Raw genomic sequence first — 15089 nt, 5'->3', positions numbered from 1 at the left:
TACAAAATTAGTGCTGAGCAGATGAAGCTTAGCCTTTACAAATTACATTATTTTCTAATTTTACAACCTTTTGATGTACATCTTAGCTATTTGAAAAAGAGCAATTTTTTTGAAATTTGTGATCATTCTTCATCGATAGGTTAAAAAAAGAAAGACATGCAAAATTTTGTAGGATAACAATCAATTATCTTTTCGAATTTATCTGCAAAGCAATAAATCTAAAAATCTGAATACCAAAAACGACATGAAAAATTTCTGAAAATATATTTTTGGAGTCCAAATCACCGAAGCAAAAATTTTATTTAAAATAGCTCATGATTTCTGCAAACTTTGAAAATAACCCACTCAATACAAAAAACCCGGCAACCTACGATCTAGTTTTTAATCATTCTGTGCATTACGATTTAGTAATTATCATCTGTAGACCAGTTGGTTTGGCGTAATGCTGCTTACTTGGCTACTCAAAGATATGATGACTATAAAAAGCAAAACGAAACAAGAATGCTCGTATCAGACCAAGGCCCTGAATGTTCTGATTTCCTTTTAAGGTCTATGGAGCATTAATAACATGAAAAATTAAATAAAAAACAAAATAAAATATATATATTTTTCTAATTTAAGCTTTTTGCAAAACTCATCCCCCACACGCCATTTAAAGTACAAAGTGATAGTTTTCGCACCTTTTAACACATCAATTATGGCAAACAAGCTTCGTTCAACCAATTTGGAATGACGGACTAAATCTCCGCTCACGCGTTAATAGCGCGAAATATATCGCGCGTTAATTGTCCCAAATTGGCCAAAATGGCAATCTTTAAAACCCCATAATTTTACATAAAACAATCACTTCAAATTTAAGCTCAGGACAATAGCTTTTGATTGATATTTAAAATATTCCGTCAAAAATGGCTAGTTAAAAAGTCGAAATTTGTCTGAAGAAAAAAAACCCACCCCGAAACAAATACTCCGTTACTTTCGTTACGAAAGTCGGAACAATAATAGGAATTAAAAGGTAGATATGTATAGTGATGGCAAATATACCCAGCACTCTATTAAGCTTCAACGATTAGTTTTATCGATATCTTGAAAAGGAAATTTTTATGACCTAAGGAAAACTTGAATTCATTTATAGAGAACAGTGTAATTTCAAACTAAACTGTAGAGTTGTCGATGCCGTTAGCAAAAAAGCTGAGAAACTATCTCGGATAATAATTGAAGAAGAAGAGAAAAAAATGAAGAAAAAGAAGAAGAAGAAGAAGAAGAAGAAGAAGAAGGAGAAGCAAAAAAAGAAGAAGAAAAAAAAGAAGAATAGTAAATTCATTCAAATCAAAATAGTTTGATAACACAAAGAGTTAGCGAGTTGAAAAGAGTAGATAACGAGATTGTTTCATCTTCTCTAGTTATACATTGTACACCATGAGATTCAAACAGCAATATTTAAATTAACAGCTAATATTATACATCATAAGAAATCATAACAACAAATTTTGCAAAAAAAAACAAAAAGAAAAATTCGACTGGGACTTAAACCTTCTTCTCTAGTATTCCAGTCAAAAATTTTGCCAATTTCACAAGTTTTTTTGGATGAATAAAAAAAATTTCAATGAGCTTAACTAAAATTAATTCACTCCTGTTTTGCTTCACCCTTGTGAGACGTTTAAACATGATGGACTAAATGGCTTATTTAATAATACAATTGTCAACTTATTTAGCTTTTATTTAGATTTTTTTCTTTGAAATTGATTTAAAAAATGATGACTGCGGATGGATCCCTACAAAAACAAAAAATCCCTCAAATCCTAATAATTCCATTTCACGTGATTTAAACGAACCGAATTGCAACTGCATGAAATCAAGGATTGACAAGTGTCTTGCAATTAGCACGAACTTTACGACCCTATAATGTTTTCTCAAAAAAATTGTCTTTTTGAATTATTAAAATTGATTGGAAGGCTGACAACACGGAGTGCTGAAATACTTAAATGAACTAAATGATGAAAGATTCATTAATGTCAATCTCGAGATATTTTCAAAATTCAGACCAGCTTCTTCGACACCTCTCAACTTTTAAAATTTCGAATGAATCTCCACACTTTTTTATGCCAGAGCTTTTAAAAACTGCTATTTTGAATTCAATTTAACAAATCTCTAAAATACCTAAGATTTTGCAAAAAAATAGCATTTATATAATTTTAGCTTTTTATTTGAGTAAATCCGTGTTTGTATCAAAAAAGTTTCAAATTATGTGCAGAAAGAATTGATTGTTAGATTCACTCTGAAAACTGTCCCAATTTTCTATTTCGATCTTGAAATGACTGATGAGAACAAAAAATAGTTCAATAAAACCAAAAAACAAGAAATAGTTCAATAAAACCAAAAAAACTCAATGCTCCCAATTGGGCAACTACAAATTCATCAAAGTTGATTCGAAAGAAGAGCCTTAGAAAAACTTTGATTTACCAAACAAACTCAGGCCCATTAAGGAGAGCTACGTTCTTGTTGAAATATATCGCAAAAGCGTAAATGTTATTTGATAGAATCAGAACAGATTTCACCAGACCAATCAAAGTTACTGTTTTTAAATTTTCAATGTGAAGTTGGGATTTCATCAGAGAAAACGTTAGCATTTCTTGATGAGTTGCGCGCAGTGTGAGCTAGACAATTAAAAAAAACAGCTTACTACGCGTCATTGCAATATTAGGGAAAGCTGATTTCGCCATAAGCGACAACAATATCATTTTCGAAGAAAAAAGAGTCAATTTAAAATTTTTATAACTATAGTCATAAATTTGAAGAAACAAAGCTGATATATTATTGATTGGAAATCTAATTATCTGATTACACATGCTTTAACAAGAATGCGCGCGTGCTAAAAAATAGAGAAAAAAGTCGCTGTAAAAAGTTATGGGAACACAAAACATAACAGAAGAAACTCTTTATACGACTAACTGCTTAATTGAAAAAAAAATAGTCAACCAAGGGCCTTTCACGTAGGTTTGATGTGACGTAGACGATAAAAACCCATGCATCCGAATCAATTTTTGATTGGATCATCAGTTTCAGAATTGTTCTGAACCTAATCAACGCGCGCGTAATTCGATATTTAGTAAGGCATAAATGACAGCAGTTGTCTTCGAAAAATAAATAGGAAACAAAACATGAAAAATCAAAATTAGGAATGTTTTTAAAATGTTTTATAATGTTTTTTATTTATGCAAAATAGTAAACTTTTAAGTTTGATTGCCGATTAAGCTCTATATGAATTTTCCAAAAGTAGTTTTCCTGAAGTAGATATAAAATTTCCTTTAGCTGAAGGGTTTTTTTCATGAAACCTACTCGCTCAATTTTACTGCTCAAAATTTAAAAAAAATAAAACTGTTTTTTTCCCGAAAGAGGGAGAACTTGTTGAAAATTTAAAATAATATTATATCGACTCATTCCGATGATTATTTGAGGTAGCTGATTTTGGATCAAAAATTTCAAAATAAGCCTGCTCTCTCGTTTTTACGCTAGAGATTAGACCAACAATCTAAAACTTCAAACCGGTTTTTCTCGACACTAAATAATTTTTTCGAAATTTTTTAAATTTAGGCAAATTGCAGTTGAAAGTGTTTCATGAAGACATGTTGTTTGATCAATTTTGTAGATGATGATTATTTGTGATACTGATTTTTGTGATACAATAGTTTTTGTGAGCATACTGATAGCAAAATCTAATGCGTACCAATTGCCTTAAATAAACTCTCCGTGTAGACTGATGGTATTTTATCAAACGAAAATTAATGGTGAGTCGAAAAATTATTACTTTTTTAATATGTCCATTTTGCTATCAGTTCAAATTTTTTGTTCTTTCTACTTCTCAAATTTTTTCTGGTTTTTGATCTTAAAGTTTAAAGTTTTTTACTTTGAATTCAGACAATTGCGAAAAAAGCAAGAAAATCCAAAAAATAGATGGACTTTTCTAGCTATACTCATCTGTTTTATAAAAGGCAGCAATGGTTATCAAAAACTTCGAAATGGTCAAAAATACGCAGCAAGTTATAGCAAGTTATGCTAAAGCAAGTTAAGCATATATTTCTTAAAAGAACTATAGAAATAGCTCAAATCAATTTTTTTTGATTAAAATACAGATCTATAAAAAATGACACGCCTACACAAAGTGAAATTTTTGAACTTTCTGAGCAAAACAAGCTGCGCGATGACCCCTCTGGTTACCTCTGGCAGGGGCGGATCTAGAATTTTCTCGAAGGGGGGGGCGGATTTTCAAAAAAATTTCGAAAATTTTGACGACCTTTTTTTAGGTCGACCAGATTGATTTTCCGAGCTCTCCCAAAGCAGTAAAAAAGACCCTGTTTTGGCCAAATTGTGTGCGCCGCAGGCAATTTTTTGAAAAAACAGGTCAAAAAAGCCGTTTTTGGGCACTTTTCTTTTTGGGCACTTTTTGGAAAATTTTGACAAAAAAGTTGCGTTTTTTTTGGCGCGCGCTCCCCCTCAAAATAAGTAAATATTGGCGCCAAAGGCGCCTTTAGAAAAATTTTAGGGTCGGTCGGCCAAAAATGGATTTCTTAAAAAGTACCAAAGGGGGGAGGGACCCTTTGAGTTGGCAGGGGGTCGAATCCCTGAGAAGGAGGTGTCCGCCCCCTAACCCCCGCCCCCCCCCCTAAATCCGCCCCTGACCTCTGGTATGAATATTGATACAAAACATTTCAACATAAATCTTCATTGTGTTAACTTCATCCCCATCCATGCATCCATGATGATACATTGAGCAAATTCATGTCTTTGATTAAGGGTACCTTGCGTGTTCACGGAGGCTATCGCGAGCTATCTTAAGGACGTAATCAGCCAATCAGCGGCCTTTATAAAAATTGTTTGATAAGATGAAATTTTATAGTGAAAAAAAACAAGGATTATAGTGAAAAAAAAAACAAAAAAGAAGAAAACTCAGGTTTCATAATCCATACTTTTGCGTGGACTACCCCTCGTTAGCTTCTCCGCTCGTCCACATCTAATTACTCTGTCAGCATTAAGTCGGTTAATTCAAAATTTGATTTTTAGTCGAACGATTTCATCTTCAATTATGCGTGTATCTATCAAGCTTTGATTACCTGGTTTTTTTGAAATCGCATGTTGGCGCGGCTTCACAGTAACGATTCGCAAAATTCAATTCTGAAATTCGGGTTTCTGAAATTCGCGTTTCTGAAATTCAATATATGAAAGTCGAATATATATTTAAGACAGGAAGCTCAAATGTGTTCACAATAGTTAGTTTGTTCACCACGCAAATTTCATTACATTATGACAACGTAAAACGAAACCTTTAAAAACTGAAACTGAAATGTGTGTGTGTGTGTGTGTGTGTGGGGGGGGGGGGGGGGGAGTGAAAAGAGCTTGAAAATTTTTTGAAATGTTTTTTCATGTTATAAACTGCATTAAAACGTGTCAGCGTGAACACAAAAACAAATTTTACATCATTTCATTACCGCGTGAACAATTTTTGAAAATCTTTATTATGTAATTTTACAACGGGGCTGGGAAACTGGAAAAGAGCAGCAAAAATTTGTGCATGTGTTTATTTGATGATAAAAAAGCTCCAGCAAAAAATTTATTTTTAAAATTATATTCTGTTTTTATCAAGGCTGTCAAGAGAACCCACATTAAATTTTCCATGCTTTATCTTATAAACAAAAAATGAAAAGCATAATTTCTTTAATTCTGGCGAGAAATACTTAACTTTCAATCCAAATATCTGGCCAGAAATTCTTTTGAATTGTTTAATACAAGCAGGGATGTTCTTGATATACTTTATGGGCTCTTTTCCAGTTTCCCACCCCCTCGTAAAAAATCAAAATAAAGCTGTTCAAAAATTGTTCACACGGCATTTTGCATGTTATAAATGTTGTCAAAATTTGTTCACCTGTTCACGCTGCCACGTTTTATTGCAGTTTAGACATGAAAAGTCATTTTAAATAGATTTTCACATAATGAGTTTCAGTAAAATTCAAAGGGGGGACTGGAAAAGAGCCATTTTATGTCTGATCTAATTTTTGATCAAAACATAGCTAAATTTAGCCTATTTCTAGATAGAGAAAAATCTCCTGTGGGTGCTCGAACTTTCGATCTCTCAATAGCTAGACGTTTGTGGTATCAACTAGGCCACATGTCCTCAGAAAACTTCTTTCCGCATACGAAGCCTTTGTTGGGTTCGAGTACTCATTCTGGTTTGTTTCTTAGCATATGAATATGCGCAATGTGTCCTCCACTTTTTCACCGGCGAAGCGATTCCCTTGAATTGACACTTCAGTCTTAGACGCTGGTAATAGTCCTGATTACGGAGCTGACTTAAAAGGAAATTGAATCGCAAAGGATTGGAGCCCATCAGGAAATTAAGCTCAGATTGACGATTGACGCAAAACAACAAAAATGAACTCTTAATGATTAAAAAAAAACGTTTTCTGTTCTGTACCCGAATCAAAAAATGGAAAGCTAATTGATTTTCAAAAAAATAGACATTTTCCAAATTACATTTTATCTAGTATAAAGAATAACTTGTTTGATGAGCTCATTTTGCCGTTTTGCTTTTAAGCGTAATATTTGAAATAAATAATTTCAAACACTTTTTTCTGATCGATCATGCAAAAATTCGTTCCTTTGAAACTCGTTTCACTAAATTAGTTTCTTGCCTTTCAACTTTGTTATTCTTAGAGTTGACAAGCAATTTGTTGGCGTTGATGATAGCATCAAGTGAAATCTTATAGAATTGGTTTTTTTTTGTTTGTCGCAGCAACCAGTTTTAACTGGCGCCAATGTATTGGCTTTTACCATTCGTTGTAGGGCAGACAATGAAGTAAGATTTAGAATCAGTAACGAATGATTAACTCCTGATTACTTCCTAATCTCCTTCTTTGTTCCCTTCTTATTGGAAATATTGGGTAAATGGGATGAAGTCAGTAGTACGAACTAAAAAAAACATACATTAGTTATATTACTATTTTCTTTCAGCCCATCATACGGCTTTGACACCAACAAATATAAATGGGGACCTTTCTGTTGAGTTAGAAACGTTATAATTTGACACCCAGCTCACAGACAGTCTGAATGCTAATCAAATTGTTCGTGCTCATCAAAAAATTACGCTCAGATTGAAGTAATTAAAAAGTAGCTAGCCCTTAAATGTTCTGAAAAAAGTCGGCTAATATGTTCTGTAACCGACATTAAAGTTTTGAAAGCTAATTAATTGATTTTCAAAATAAACAGACACTTTTCGAATTATTCTATTAAGTATAAAAAACTAGTTGCTTCCTGAGCTCATTTTACCGGTTCTCAATCTGATATGATGCCTTCCTGATTGCATTAAAACCACTGAAAATACAAACACTTCATTAATTATTACAACCCACAAAAAATTACAACCCCTGAATATAATTACGGTCACTTGTTTATTACAAAACACTTTCCATTTTTTAGTAGTTCGATTTGTGTTTTTCTTGTCTTTTTAATTTTGCTTCGATAATTTGAACTATTTAATTATTTATTTCAGTTACGGTAATTGAAATATAGTTTTTGAAATTTAGACTTGAATGCTTAGTTACTGTCCTCCAGATTTAGATCAAATGAAAGCACCTCTCAAAGTAAAGCTTCTTAAATGGATGGTTGAGGTTGCAATTAGTACCCTCTAAAAGCCCTCCACGAACCAACCAGCTCTCATTTCACTGGGGAAAATATCTTGTTACGTGAGTGTTGCAAATCTATTTGTTCACAAATTTATTCTTTTTTTTCTGTCGCCGTAATAATCAAGACTATTGAAGGACAGATAAATCAGTTGAGCTGAGTTGCAGATTTTTCTTGTGAAAACTTATAAAGTTTCTCAGGTAAGCCATAGCTTTTTTACAGTATCGCGACTGAACAGAAGTGTATACTGATAGCAGGGGCGGATCTAGGATTTTCTCGAGGGGGAGGCAGATTTTCAAAAAAAAAATCGAAAGTCTTGTCGACCTTTTTTATAGTTCGACCGTATTAATTTTTTGAGCTCTCCAAAAATCAAATCACTATAAAACTCAATTTTGACTAAATTTCCTGCGCCGCAGGCAAACTTTTGAAAAAACAGGCCGAAAAAGGCGTTTAAAGCTTTTTTTTTTTAAATTTGACCAAAAAAAGAGCGTTTTTTTCGGCGCGCGCTCTCCCTTCAAAATTTGTATATTTTCGCGCCAAAGGCGCCTTTAGAAAATTTTTAGGGTCAGTCATCCAAAAATTGATATCTCAAAATAGTGCAAAGGGGGACCCTTTGGGTCGTCAGGGGTCGAAGCCCTGAAGGGGACGTCCACCCCCATAAATTCGCTGGTGACTGATAGCCAAGGGGCAGAATTGTGGATGAGGGTTTTCCCTCAAGTTTTAACAACCTAGTTTTAACAACAAATCTTTAATTGTTTTGGGAGAGCTCAAAATGTGTAAAACAAGCAAGCAAGCTTTTTTTTCAACCAAAAGCATTTACTACAAATAATCTTCGTAATGGGTCGAGTGATATATCATATCATATTAAAGACCTCTCAGACCAGATTTGAGCCGAGATATTAAAAAAAATTGATAATTTTCTTTTAATTCGTGGTCACAACTACGAGACAAACCGGCGTGAAATTTTTGAGTTTTAGTCTGACTTTGAGCAAAAAAAAAGAAAACGAGCAGACCTGTTTTAGGATAAGGATAGGCCATAAACTGTTGCTCCATTTGCCGCCTATCATACTGTGAATGTTGAATGCTAATTTCTAGGTTTTTTTCAGATCATTTTATCACTCGACGCACAAAAAAACAACAGTAATTTGAAAAAACATGAAATTTTGCGCGCCTAGTTTTTTTTAATTGATTTGTTTTTTTGTGAACTATAATAAATCATGAAATCAACAGCAAACTTTAAATGGTAAGTGTTATTTACTTATTTCAAATTTAGCAAAATTATTTTATTGCAAAAAGTTCAGTTTTAATCAGCATCAGCGTGTGGTATGTTTCCTTTATTTTTTCTAAAACAGTGTTTCTAAACTGTTGAATTTTTTATGATACAATACATATTCTGGGAACATTTTAGCCTTTTGGAAATATTTGAAATGAAATTTAGGTAGTATAAAAACCAATCAACGTGCACGTTAGCCATGATAAACTACAGGTGAAAATAAAGAGCTGTTACTTAATTTTTTGCTTACTTAACAAGTATGTTAGAATTATAAAAATCTGGTGGTAATTATCTCAAACAAGTTTACTTCGAAAATCGCAACAAAACATAGTTGTCGGCTGGCTTATAAACTCGAGCGTGATTGTATGTGACGGGATTAGTTACTCGTACTACCGGTTTGTTTTTTATTAAAAGTAACTCAGATGTAGAAACAGTGGCGCTGCAGGTTTTTCGTGAATTTTTTTCCAAGAATCACAACTAATCAGAAATAAATTCAAAAAACATTAAAGTGAGCATTAAATGACACTTTTTCAAGAGAAAAGGCAAACATTTTGAAGCTCGGTAATCAAAAAATCAAAGCCAGATAAAATGCATTAAAATGATATTGGTTTGTGAGACATTTTTAAGTCTAACACAAAAGCGTAAATAAAATTTTCTCGAGGGAGGGGTTGATTTAAAAAAAAAAAGGCTGACCAAATTTATTTTTTGAGCCATAAAATTGACCAAAAAAGCGTTTTTAGGCGATTCTTGGAAAACGTTGACCAAAATATTGTGTCTTTTTAGCGCAATCTCTCTCATAATTAGGATACATTGGCGCTGAAGTCGCTTTTGGAAAAGTTTTAGAGCCAGAAAGTCAAAAATAGATATCTCAAAATAGTACAAAGGGAGACCCTTTGGGTCGGCAGGGGTTCGAATCTTTGAGGAGGAGGAGGAGGAGGGGGGGGGGGTTAGCACAACTGAGAAAACTTGATAGTCAAGGAGATAAAAATAAAAGATTTGTTCGGGAAGTTTTTTTTAAGAAGACAAATCATGAGCACTTGTTTTTTCACCTTGTGATAGAAAACTTTCAATTTTATATTACTGTTCTGACTTTTAAAGGAAAATGACGAAAATTTTGTGCTCGGAGAGCTCAGACTGATATAAACGCTTCCACAAGACCTTTTCGAATGACATTCTGTATCATTTGAACGATATTGAGATCCTGAATTGAAGCTTAATTAGACTTTGAACCTGTTTTTTGCGGATTTTGCAGTTTTTTTATATAGTTATATCATAAAATTAACACAACTGACAAAACTCTACTTAACTTATCAGATAAAGGTGTTCCAATTAAAGAATTGAGTCTCGATAATGTTTTTGGAGGTTTTTATTTGCTCCCGAAAATAGCTACTTAAAAACTCTTTATTGCCTTTCTAAGTACAAAAATTTTGATCACTAGATTAATTAGTTATTGAGCTGATCAATGAAAATTTTTTCTGAAAAAATAAAGATTAGATTTTTGACTATTTAATTTTCCGAATAGGAATTATTCGAGTGTTTTTGGGCACAAATGTTTTTTTTTTTAAAAACCAACTTTTCATGCGTTAGTAAAGTGCAATGTTCTGTGAGTTGAGAAACAGCCATGTGCGTGATGTAGGAGTGCTCCTTCAAAATTTATTTGCGCCAGCACAGCGCAAAATAATAAACAAAACCAAAACAAGACTGCTCGTATCAGGGCGAAATCCTGAATATTCCGACTGCCTTTTAAGGTTTTATGGAGCAGTAATAACATCAAAAAATTATATGCATCAAAATAATTTTTTATTCAAATTTTTTATGAAACTCATCCCCCCACACGCCATATAAAGTACAAAAAGATAGATTTAGCTCCTTTTAACAAATCAATTATGGCAAATAATCTTCTTTCAACCAATTTGGAACAATTTTAAGACGGATTAAATGTCCACTTACGGAAAATCGTGAAATCTACTGCCTGATTCTGTTCTCTAAACTGATTGAGCACTTCGAGACCGCCAGTATCTCTGGTTCCTCATCTAGTATAATGACTGTCTTCTCTCTAGTCGTGCCCTATCAGTGTATGTTATCCTAAAAAGGCACTTCGCGACCGCCGGTATGTCTGGTTGTTCATCCAGTATAATGACTGTCTTATCTCTGGTCGTCACTTAATCATAAAATCGGCGCCATCCAAAGACGATTGATAGCCCGACATTCCCCCTCCGTCTCCCTGAGGTGCTTCTTAACGCTGGCGTGATATGAGTTGGTTGCGATTTCTCTGTAGATCTTTCAATCAAAATCCATACTGTGGCTGTACCCTTGGTTGAAATCCTCCGATGATTGCCCAAAGGGAGACGTGGATCTCCATTCTAAGCAGCTTTCGCAAACATTAGATGGGTGTTCACGGTTAACGCTAGTACTTTCTCCCATATGAACATTCAGTGTGTTGCCCCACTGATGATGTTCTAAAGATCAAACTAAGGTAGCAATATTCAACTGTCGCCCTTCGTGCGTATTTTCACTCTCTTTGGGTCTTGTGTGCTAGTGGATTTAGAGGTCGTTGATCCGTCATGTCCTGATTCCTGGCGTTTGATTAGGGAGTTTCGTTTCCTCTTGCCTGCTCTGTCAGAACGGTTAACTAATGGTTGAGTTTTAACTACAAATTTATTAGTGTCCTTTTGTTTATTAGCGTTCAATCAGATGTCCTTTTTAAGTGACCAATTTCCAACGCACTCTTGATTTTGAAACGATTGAAATCTGTTAATCTGAATTTAACTGAATGTGAGACAAAAATTTTTTTAAAATAGTTTTGGGAGAGCAATTGAAGTATTTTTTAAATTGTGCACATCCGATTAAAGGTGTTATGATGTCGATCTAAGGATCCAAATAATTTTCTCTACTGCAGAATTTAAGGATGGTTTAGGTAAGTTGAAACTCATTGCCTTTAATTGTATATTAAAGTGAAGCTTTAATTGTATATTAAAGGTTCTGCCAATGCATTGGCTCTTATATCACTCACAGTACATACGCTAGGTTGATATTGAGCTTCTCGCAAAAATAGCGAAAAGTTTTTGAAATAAAACACGTTTTGTGATCCACTCCAGGCGCGGATCTTGAAATTTCTCGAGGGGGGGGGGGGGATTTTGTCGACGAGCTTTTTTGTCGACGAACTTTTTTTTAAGTCGACCAAATTGATTTTCGGAGCTCTCCCCACCCACTATAAAGACAAGCTTTTGTCGACGAGCTTTTTGTCGACGAGCTTTTTTTTAGGTCGACAAAATTGATTTTCGGAGCTCTCCCCAATCACTATGAAGAAAAGCTTTTGTCGACGAGCTTTTTGTCGACGAGCATTTTGTCGTCGAGCTTTTTGTCGACCAAATTGATTTTCGGAGCTCTCCCCACCCACTATAAAGACAAGCTTTTGTCGACGAGCTTTTTGTCGACGAGCTTTTTTTTTAGGTCAACCAAATTGATTTTCGGAGCTCTCCCCAACCACTATAAAGACAAGCTTTTGTCGACGAGCTTTTTGTCAACGAGCTTTTTTTTAGGTCAACCAAATTGATTTTCGGAGCTCTCCCCAACCACTATAAAGACAAGCTTTTGTCGACGAGCTTTTTGTCGACGAGCTTTTTCTAGGTCGTTTAAATTAATTTTCAGAGCTCTCCCCAACCACTATAAAGACAAGCTTTTGTCGACGGGCTTTTTTGTCGACGAGCATTTTTTAGGTCGACCAAATTGATTTTCGGAGCTCTCCCCAACCACTATAAAGACAAGCTTTTGTCGACGAGCTTTTTGTCGACGAGCTTTTTTTAGGTCAACCAAATTGATTTTCGGAGCTCTCCCCAACCACTATAAAGACAAGCTTTTGTCGACGGGCTTTTTTGTCGACGAACTTTTTTTTAAGTCGACCAAATTGATTTTCGGAGCTCTCCCCACCCATTATAAAGACAAGCTTTTGTCGACGAGCTTTTTGTCGACGAGCTTTTTTTTAGGTCAACCAAATTGATTTTCGGAGCTCTCCCCAACCACTATTAAGACAAGCTTTTGTCGACGAGCTTTTTGTCAACGAGCTTTTTTTTAGGTCGACCAAATTGATTTTCGGAGCTCTCCCCAACCACTATAAAGACAAGCTTTTGTCGACGAGCTTTTTGTCGACGAGCTTTTTCTAGGTCGTTTAAATTAATTTTCAGAGCTCTCCCCAACCACTATAAAGACAAGCTTTTGTCGACGGGCTTTTTTGTCGACGAGCATTTTTTAGGTCGACCAAATTGATTTTCGGAGCTCTCCCCAACCACTATAAAGACAAGCTTTTGTCGACGAGCATTTTTGTCGACGAGCTTTTTTTTAGTTCGACCAAATTGATTTCGGAGCTCTACCCAACCACTATAAAGACCCTAATTCGACCAAAGTTTCTGCGCCGCAGGCAAAATTTTCAAAAAAAAAAGCGTTTTAGGCACTTTTTGGAAAATTTCGACCAAAAAAATCGCGTTTTTTCGGCGCGCACTCCCCCCTGAAAATTAGCATAGACATTGGCGCCGAAGGCGGTCTTAGAAAAATTTTAAGGTCAATCAGACCAAAATGGATATCTCAAAATAGTACAAAGGGGGACTCTAATGGGTTTCGGAAATCCACAACAAGTCAGTAATTTAAAAAAAAATTATGAAAATGTCATAATGCCAAAACAAGTCAGTAATTCAAAAAAAAATATGAAAAAGTCACAATATGAGTCAATCAAAATTCTCGCGGGAGGAAATTTCAAAATCAATTGATACGTAATTCAGACCAAAAGCAACTACTTACGGTGGGTGGAAATCGTGCACAGCCGATCCTTTCTGTTAAAATTAGAAATGTCTCAAAGCAAAGTGATTGCACTTTTTTTCATTCTTTTTGTTCCATAGATTCTTCAGCAGTGAAAACGACCGTGAACAAATAAAAGGACAAAAAATAAGACTAGTACAGCTTATCTAGTCAAACATGAAACGATGAAACTTTATAAAATGTTTTTCAGATCAGAAAACATTTAGTTCAAATTCTCCGAGGAATCTGTAAAAAGTGTTTTTGAGGTAAAAAAACATCTAGTTCAAATTCTCTTAAGCTTGATTAAAGAGGAATATAGTGCTGAACAAAAAAAACTGCTGAAGCTGCAGGAAAGTTTGAGAACACGATACTAATTAGGACATCTTAGAAGTATTTGAGCATTGAATTAGTTGATCAAGAAACTCATTATGTTATATATCACGTAACATGTTTGGGACCAACTTGAGATTAAAAACAGTTTGAAGTTGCAAATGAAAATTTAGTTAACAAAGTTAAGCGCATATAATTGAGAATCAGGATGATATTAAATTTCTTGTAATCATGTGAAAATTTCTCGAGTAATTCTTTTGGGGGTAGATTAGTTTATAACCACCAAAGAGTAAATTGATTTTCCTTTGAGAGCATTTCCTTGTTTTTTTTCTATCATGAAATAATAGACAGTCACTAGTGAACAGACAGCTTTCACAGCAGACTCGTCTATAACAAGACAAACACTATATCATTCATAAGCGCTTTATTTTGATCAACGATTTCAATTAATAATTTGGTTTTGGAATTTAATAGCAACGCCCCTTTTTTGCAATTTTGTTAAGCGCTTTCTATAATTATAAAGCTCAAAAATTATGCTTGAACAATAGATCAGTTCATAACTTCATTAGAGGGGAAGAATCATTGTTTTTTATTACCAAGTACCAAAGAGAGGGGAGTTGCTACGTTGTTTGGAATTGTTAAATACAGACCATTTGATTGTTCTGCAAATTATAAGTCGGTCCCCTCATAAATAGTCTTTTGTTATTGTTGTCTGCTGCTTGCTACATCCACATTGTCTGAAAACATTTCAGCTTCATTACAACAATTTGATGTATACGCCTCCTCCTTGGACCAATTCAGTCAATATTTGAGTTTTTGGCCCAGAAAGAAGTTGGATAAAAAAATCAGGCTTGTAAAAACTCTGTTAATAGGCTAGACTGTATTAGTTCCAGAGATAATTCATTAACTCAAACTTTAATTTTGTTTGTCAAATAGTTTCCGATTATTGAGTTCCTTTTTGAGGTAAGTTTTTTATTGTATTTTTATTTAGAAAAGCGGATTAAATTTGTAGCAGAGGCTTTGC

At 34.2% G+C, this 15089-nt stretch overlaps 1 protein-coding gene across 3 annotated transcripts in view; it reads left to right on the top strand.

Moving 5' to 3' along the window:
* Positions 1-15089, top strand: part of LOC134846261 (probable G-protein coupled receptor 139) — a 56591-nt gene that overhangs the window by 21713 nt on the left and 19789 nt on the right. The window contains exon 1 of one of the 3 annotated variants that reach the window (XM_063863540.1): positions 6664-7733. The exons of 1 other annotated variant lie outside the window; for it this stretch is intronic. The gene's annotated coding sequence lies outside the window, so the exon portion shown is untranslated. One more of the 3 variants, XM_063863539.1, reaches the window with a different exon arrangement.

The sequence above is a fragment of the Symsagittifera roscoffensis genome, chromosome 5 (assembly GCF_963678635.1).
Source record: "Symsagittifera roscoffensis chromosome 5, txSymRosc1.1, whole genome shotgun sequence".
NCBI classification, from domain to species: domain Eukaryota; kingdom Metazoa; phylum Xenacoelomorpha; order Acoela; family Convolutidae; genus Symsagittifera; species Symsagittifera roscoffensis.
This window is presented reverse-complemented; position numbering and strand designations above follow the sequence as displayed.